Raw genomic sequence first — 8,116 nt, 5'->3', positions numbered from 1 at the left:
CCCGCCACGTCTGAGTGTCCTTTAACCAGGCTGGGTGGGGCCAGCGGTGTGCTCACCTCTCTTCACAGCTCTCTTCCCCCATCTCCTTCCAAAGGCGACCGGAGGGAAAGAGGAATCCGGGCCATTTGCTTGCCCACCGAAATGAACGAGGCTAGGGCTGTTCGGGTCGGCCACCGGCGGTGAACCCGACAGCTTCCAAAACCATTCCTAGAAGTATAAGAATTGACTACACTACCTGATGCCCAGATATCAAAGCAGTAATATGAGAAGCATGAAAAACAGGGAAACATGACTTCCCTAAACGAAGTCCATAATTCTCCAATACCAGACTCCAAACAATAGGAAATTGACAAATCACATGAAGAGGAACCCCAAATGACAATAATAAGGAAACTCAAAATGATGGATAAAAAAATAGATAGAAATCACAATGAACTAGAAAAGAAATTAGAGGATATATAAGAGAAGTTCAACAAAGAGCTAAAACAATAAAAAAAAAATAAACAGAAATACTGGAAATGAAGTATCCATTGAAAGAAATAAAAAATACAACTGAAGTGTTTCCCTTGTGTTTTCTTTAAGGAGTTTTATTGTTTCAGGATGTATATTTAATTCTTTAATCCATTTTGAGTTGATATTAGTATATGATGACTGGTATGGGTCTAGTTTCATTCTCCTACATATGAATACCCAGATTTCCCAGTATCATTTGCTGAAGAGGCACTCCCTTCCCCAGTGTGTAGACTTGGTGCCTTTGTCAAAGGTCAGATGACTGTAGGTGTGTGGGTTGATTTGTGGGTTCTCTATTGTATTCCACTGAACTTTATGTCTGATTTTATGCCAGTGCCATGCTGTTTTGGTTATTATAGCTTTGTAGTATAGTTTAAAGTCAGGTAGTGTTATGCCTCCAGCATTATATTTTTGCTCAGTATTGCTTTAACTGTGTGTGGTGATTTACTATTCCATATAAATGTCGGGATCGGTTTTTTTTTTGTTTGTTTGTTTTTTTCCATTTCTGAGAAAAATTTCATTGGAATTTTGATGGGGATTGCATTGTATCTGTAGATGACTTTGGGTAACATGGACATTTTCACAATGTTAATTCTTCTGATCCAAGAAAACATAGGGAAAACACTCTAGGAAGTAGGAGTGGGACAGACTTCATGAATATGACCGCCAAAGAACAGGAAACCAAAAGAAAAATAAAGAAATGGGATTATATCAAACTAAAAAGTCTCTGCAGAGCAAAAGAAATGGTCAAGAGAGTGAAAAGACAACCAATATAATGGGAGAAAATATTTGCAAAATATACATTTGACAAAGGATTAATATCCAGAAGATACAAGGATCCCAAACAACTTTACAGCAAATAATAATAATAATAATAATAATAATAATAATAATAACCCAATGAAAAAAAGGGCAAACAAGCTGAATAGGCATTGCTCAAAGGTGGATATACGATTGGTCAACAGACACATGAAAAAATGCTCAACATCACTCAGCATTCAGGAAATGCAAATCAAAACCACTTTGAGATACCATCTCACTCCACTTAGGATGGCTAATATACAAATGACTGAGAATGGTAAATGCTGGTAAGGTTGTGGAGAAAAAGAAATTCTCATACACTGTTGGTGGGACTGCAAAATGTTGCAGCCTTTATGGAAGATGGTATGGAGGTTCCTCAAACACTTACGGATAGATCTACCATACAACTCAGCTATTCCACTGCTGGGAATACACGCGGAGGATTGGAAATCATCATTCCAAAAGGATACCTGTACTCTCATGTTTATTGCAGCACTATTTACAATAGCCAAAATTTGGAACCAGACCAATGCCCATCATCAGATGATTGGATAAGGAAACTGTGTTATATCTACACAATGGAATACTACTCTTTTATAGAAAAGAACAAACTACCACCATTCACAACAACATGGATGGACTTAGAGAAAGTAATATTAAGTGAAACAAGTCAGACACAGAAAGAGAAATGCCACATGTTCTCACTTATTTGTGCGAGCTAAAATAAATAAATAAATATACAAACAAATAAAGGGTGGGGGGGGAGGAGAAGCCACAACAATCATAAAAATTCCTTGAACTTGTTAAGACAAGTGAATGGATATGATGACATGGGGGGAGATGAGAGAGGGAGAAGGAAAACAGGAATGGGTAAAAGGACATGAAAATCAACTACTATGTATGTTGAAAAATAAAGATTTAAAAAATGAAAATAAAATACAATAAATAAAAAATACAACTGAGAGCACAAGCAGCGAGCTAGAAAAAGTGGAAGAAAGAATCTTCAAACAAGAAGACAGGCTTTTTTAATTAACACACCTGGACCAAATAGAAGAAAAAAGAATTTTAAGACAATGAAGAAAACTTGTGAAATCTTTCTGATATCCTTAAGCATGGGTGTACCAGAAAGAAAGAGCAAGGAAAATACATTAAAAGCCTATTTAATGAAGTAATAGCTGAAGACTGAAGAAATATTAGGAGACATATGGCCCTAAGGATCAAAGAAGCTCAAAGATCCTCAAATTCAACCCCAAAAGGACTTCTCTGAGATAAATTATAGTCAAAATATCAAAAGTCAAAGACAAAGAAAGAATTCTAAAAACAGCTAGAGAAAAGTATTAAATTACCTATAGCAGAATCCCCATCAGGATAACAGCAGACTTCTCAACAGAAACCCTACAGGCCAGAAGAGAGTGGGATGACATATTTGAAGTGCTAAAATAAATAATAAAAATTTAGAAAAAAACCTGCGAACCTAGAATACTATATCCAGCAAAGCCTTTATTCAGAAATAAAGAAGAAATAGTATTATTCCAGACAAACAAAAACTGCAGGAATTTACAACCCAAGGACTGGCCCTTCAGCGAATCCTCAAGGAGTCCTGCATCTGGAATCGAAAGAGATATATATGTCAAAATAAATACATGAGAAACAATAAAGCTCACTAGTAGAACTGATATGCAAAAGAGAAAGAGAAAGAAAATGTTTTTTCATACTGCAAAGAATCACCCAACAGTAAAGATAAATAATAAAGGAAAAGAAAAAAAAAATAAAAAGAAACATATGCAACCATAAAAATAGTAATAAAATGGCAGAAATAAAACAATGCCTTTCAGAAACAACCCTAAATTTAAATGGACTAAGTCTAGCACTTAAAAGATATAGTCTGGATTAAAAAACTGGACCCAACTATAGGCTGCCTGAAAGAAAGTCACTTCACCAATAAAGACACACAGAGTCATACTGGTGGGATGGAAAAAGATATTCCACACAAATGGGAACCAAAAAATAGCAGGAGTTTCCATACTTATATCACATGAAAATACTTCAAACTAAATGTAATAAAAAGAAACAAAGGACACTGTATAATTATAAAAGGATCAATGCAGCAAGAAGATATAGCAATCATAAATATATATGTACTCAACATTGGAACACCCAGATACATTAAAAAAAAATATATGGTTATTGAATTTAGGGGAGAGAAAGACCCCAACACAGTAATTGTTGGGTACCTTTAAGCACTGCTTTCAGCATTGGACAGACCATCTAGAAAAAGAATCAGCAGAGAAATATTAGATTTAAACAGCACTTTAGATAAAAATGACTTGACAGACATACAAAACATTTCATCTAAGAATAACAGAATACACATTCTTCTAATCAACACATGGATCATTCTCCAGGATATACTATATGCTAGGACACAAACTAAGTCTCAAAAAATTTAAGAGACTGAAATCATATCAAGTACATTTTCAGTCAAAATCAAATATATATAGAAATTAACAACAAACAAACCTTTGGAAGCTGTACAAAATCATGGAAATTAAACAGCATGCTCCTGAATGACCAATGGGTCAAAGAAGAAATAAAGCAGGAAATCAAAAAATTCCTTGAAACAAATGAAAATACAAGTACAACATACCAAAACATATGGGATACTGCAAAAGCAATACTAACAGTGAATATTATTGTAATAAGTGCTTACATCAAAAAATAGAAAGAATTCAAATAAACAACCTAATGTCAAATCTCAAAGAACTACAAAAACAAGAATAAACTAATCCCAAAACTAATAGACAGAAAGAATTAAATCAGAGCAGAACTAAATGAAATAGGGACTACAAAATGATAGAAAAAAATCAACAAAACTAAAAGTTGATTTTTGAGAATATAAAGAAATCAGACAAATCATTGGCCACGTTAACTAAAAGACGGGAAAGAAGACACAATACTAAAATCAGAAAAGAAGGATACATTACAACTGATACAACAAAAATACAATTAATCATTAGAGAATATTACCAACAGTTACATGCAAATAAATTTGAAAATCTGGAGGAAGTGGGAACGTTTCTGGACTTATACAAACTAAAAAGACTGAACCAAAAAGAAATACAGACTCTGAACAGACCAATAACAAGCAACGAGATTTATGCACTGATCAGCAGCCCGCCAACAAAGAAAAGCCAAGGACCAGATGGCTTCACTGCAGAATTCTACAAATATTTCAAGATAATTACCACTAATCCTTTTCAAACTAGTCCAAAAATTGTAAAAAGGTCATTCTCCCAAACTCACTCTATGAGGCCTGCATCATGCTTATATCAAAATTGTTTTATTGGTTATGAATATTCATGGAGTACAATGAGAATTGTCATTACTCGTGCATTAGATGTGATGGCCAGATCCATACTGGCAGCATGTCCATTACCACAAATTGTGATTATACCCAGTGTCCCCCACCCAATTATCCCCTCAATTATCCCTGACCTCCCTCCCCATCTCCCGTTCCCCACTCAAATTTATAACCCTAGGTATGATTTCTCCTTTGGCAAGTCCAACGCACCACTGTGGACTTTTTCCTTTACTCTATATCTCTTAACTACAACTTATGAGAAAAATTGTGGTATTTATCCCTCTGTTCTTTGCTTATTTCACTTAGCATAAGTTTCTCCAAGCTCATCCATGTTGTTGCAAATGGGAAAATTTCATTCTTTTTTATGGCAGAGTAGTAATCCATGGTGTATTTATGCCACAGTTTTCTTATCCAATCATCCATTGATGAACATTTAGGTTGGTTCCATATCTTGCCTATTGTGAACAGAGCTGTGATAAACATGGAGTGCAGGTATCCCTTCAAAATGATGATTTCCATACCTTTGGGTATATACCCAGAAGTGGCATTGCTGGAACATATACAGGATCTATCTGTAGTAGTTTGAGAAACCCCCATACTGTTTTCCATAGTGGTTGTACTAATTTACAGTCCTACCAACAGTGTAGAAGCATTCTCTTCTCTCTGCATCCACACCAGTATTTGTTATTCTCTGTCTTTTTGATACTAGCAAGTCTAACTGGGGTGTGATGATATCTCGATGTGGTTTAATTTGCATTTCCTGATGACCAGTGATGTTGAGCATTTTTTAATGTCTATTCAGTTCCTTTGCCCATTTTTTAATTGGGTCATTTCTTTTTTTACTGTATAATTGCTTGAGTTCCTTGTAAATTATGTATATTAATCCCTTGTTGTACGCATAGTTAGCAATTTTTTTCTCCCACTCTGTACTGTGTCATTTCACTCTCTTGATTGTTTCCTTTGCTGTGAAGAACTTTTTGGTTTGATATATCCCATTTGTTTATTTTTTTTTCTTTTGTTTCTTGTTATTTTGGGCTCATGTTCATAAAGTCTGTGCACAGACCTAGTTCCTGAAGTGTTTCACGTATATTTTCCCTTTGTAATTTTACAGTTTCAGGACTTATACTGAAGTCTTTAATCCATTCTGAGTTGTTTTTAGTATAAGGTGAGAGGTGCATGTCTAGTTTTGTTCTTCTGCATATGGATATCCCAGTTTCCCAGCACCATTTATTGAAGAGGCAGTCTTTCCTCAATGCATGTTTTTGTTCCCTTTATCAAATATCAGATGGTGCTAAGCCTGAGAGATGATTTCTGGGTTCTCTATACAGCTCTATTGTCTGAGTGTCTATTTTTACACAAGTACCATGCTGTTTGGTTACTATAGCTTTGTAGTATAATTTGAAGTCAGGTAGTGTTATGCCTCTGGATTTATGTTTTTTGCTCAGGAGTTCCTTGGCTATTTGGGCTCTTTTGTTCTTCCATATGAATGTTGAGATTCTTTTTTTCCATTTCTGTGAAAAATGTCATTGGTGTTTTGATGCAGATTGCATTGAATCTGTATATCACTTTGGGTAGTATAGATATTTTCACAATGTTAATTCTTCTAACCAAGTGCATGGAATGTCTTTCCATCATTTTGTTTCTTCTTTAGTTTCTTTAAGTAGTGGTTTGTAGTTCTCATTGTAGAGATTTTTCACCTCCTTAGTTAAGTTGATCCCTCGGTGTTTTATTTTTTCATGACTGTGGTAAATGGGCTTACTTCCTTGATTTCACTTTCTTTTAGCTCATTATTGGCAAATATAAAAGCAACTGACTTTAGATATTTATTTTGTATCCTTCAACGTTACTGAAATTGAGAGAGATTGAGAGAGAGAGAGAGAGAGAGAGAAGGGAAGAAAAAAGATGAAGAGTACGATACATACTTTGATACAAGCGGTAGTTGTAATTATATATCTATTTACAAAATTAAGAAACTTAAACAAACAAAATTCAAATTCACGAGATACAATTACCACAATATTTTTGTAGCATTTAATTTCTGAGAGTATAAATTATACTGCCTGCACAAAGTGAAGCTATTAATACTCTACCACTTCTTTCTCTACTCATTTTTTAATTATGCTATTAATGTATACTGTCATGCTTTTAAACATTATTATGGTGGTGTAGCTATAACTTCTATAGCTTTATAATATTTGTTTCATCTTTAAATTGATATCTCAGCATTTGCTACTGTTTATTCATTACAGAATTCTTTGTTTAATCTCATGTCTAGCTGAATTTTATTTTTAGACATGTGTATATACATATATCTATATATGCATGCATTTATGAATTTTATGTGAACTGTTCTTCCCTGTATTTCCAGTATTATTTCAGACATCATAGAACTTGCCTGTTGGCTATTTGGGGGCAGAAATTTCTTGGGCTTTTTTTTTCTTTTATCACAAAAGAGAAGACAAGGATAAAGAGACAAACTTCACTTTTGTTTCTTACCAATTGTGCAGTATTAATAAAAATCCTGAGGTTTCCTGACTCACAAACATTGCTTTTGAGTGCTATGAATTTAGCTAGTAACTCAGCAGTCTTGATACTCCATGGCAAAATTTACTCTTTCTTTCTTCCGTTGACATTGTTTTGAACTTTGTGACTTCCTTAGTTCTAGCTGTCACAGGTCAGTCTTTCTTGCTTTTCTTCCTCCAATTATTTTAGGTACAGAGGTAAGAGATTTTATGATTCCACTTAAATTTTCTGCCTTTTTTATGCAATTCCACGATTCCATGTGTGTCTTTTATTCAAAATACCGTGCATGTGTATTTCCTCTTTCTTTCCATTTGATTTGTTAGAAGTTTACCCATTTATTGTACTTTTCATTATTTATTATCTGTTAGTAATTTCATTTTTTATAAAAAAACCTTTACATAAGTATGTCATTGCCACTTTTTTTTCTAATTCTATTTTATGACATTTATATTAATGGGTACTTTCCTCATTCTTTCTTATATTGAGCTATTGCTCCCTTGGGTTTAATATTTAGTTCTCATGTTTTAATTTCCCCCCTAATTTAGTGATAAAATCATTCAAAATCTGTGTCTTTGTTCTGATTTCACAAATTTTGATATATTTATATATATTGAATGCTTTTGATTTCTTTTTTATTATGAATGTTCATGAGATACAAAGGTAATTGGCACCCCTCATGTCCATGATTTGAGAGCCAGATTCATACTGGCAGCATACCTATTACCAGAAATTGCATTTGCACCCCTGTGTCCCCCACCCAATCATCTCCAACCTCCCCCCCAATCCACTTTCTAGCCCAAGGAATGTTCTTCCCTTCTGCAAGAGCAATGCACTACTGTGGCCTTTACTTCCTTTTTTCTCTCTTACCTCCCACATATGAGTGAGTGCATGTGGTATTTATCCCTCTGCGCTTTGCTTATT

Source organism: Galeopterus variegatus, unplaced genomic scaffold (assembly GCF_000696425.1).
Source record: "Galeopterus variegatus unplaced genomic scaffold, G_variegatus-3.0.2 Scaffold532, whole genome shotgun sequence".
Taxonomy (NCBI): Eukaryota; Metazoa; Chordata; class Mammalia; order Dermoptera; family Cynocephalidae; genus Galeopterus; species Galeopterus variegatus.
The sequence above is the reverse complement of the archived record's forward strand: the minus strand, read 5'-3'. Positions refer to the sequence as shown.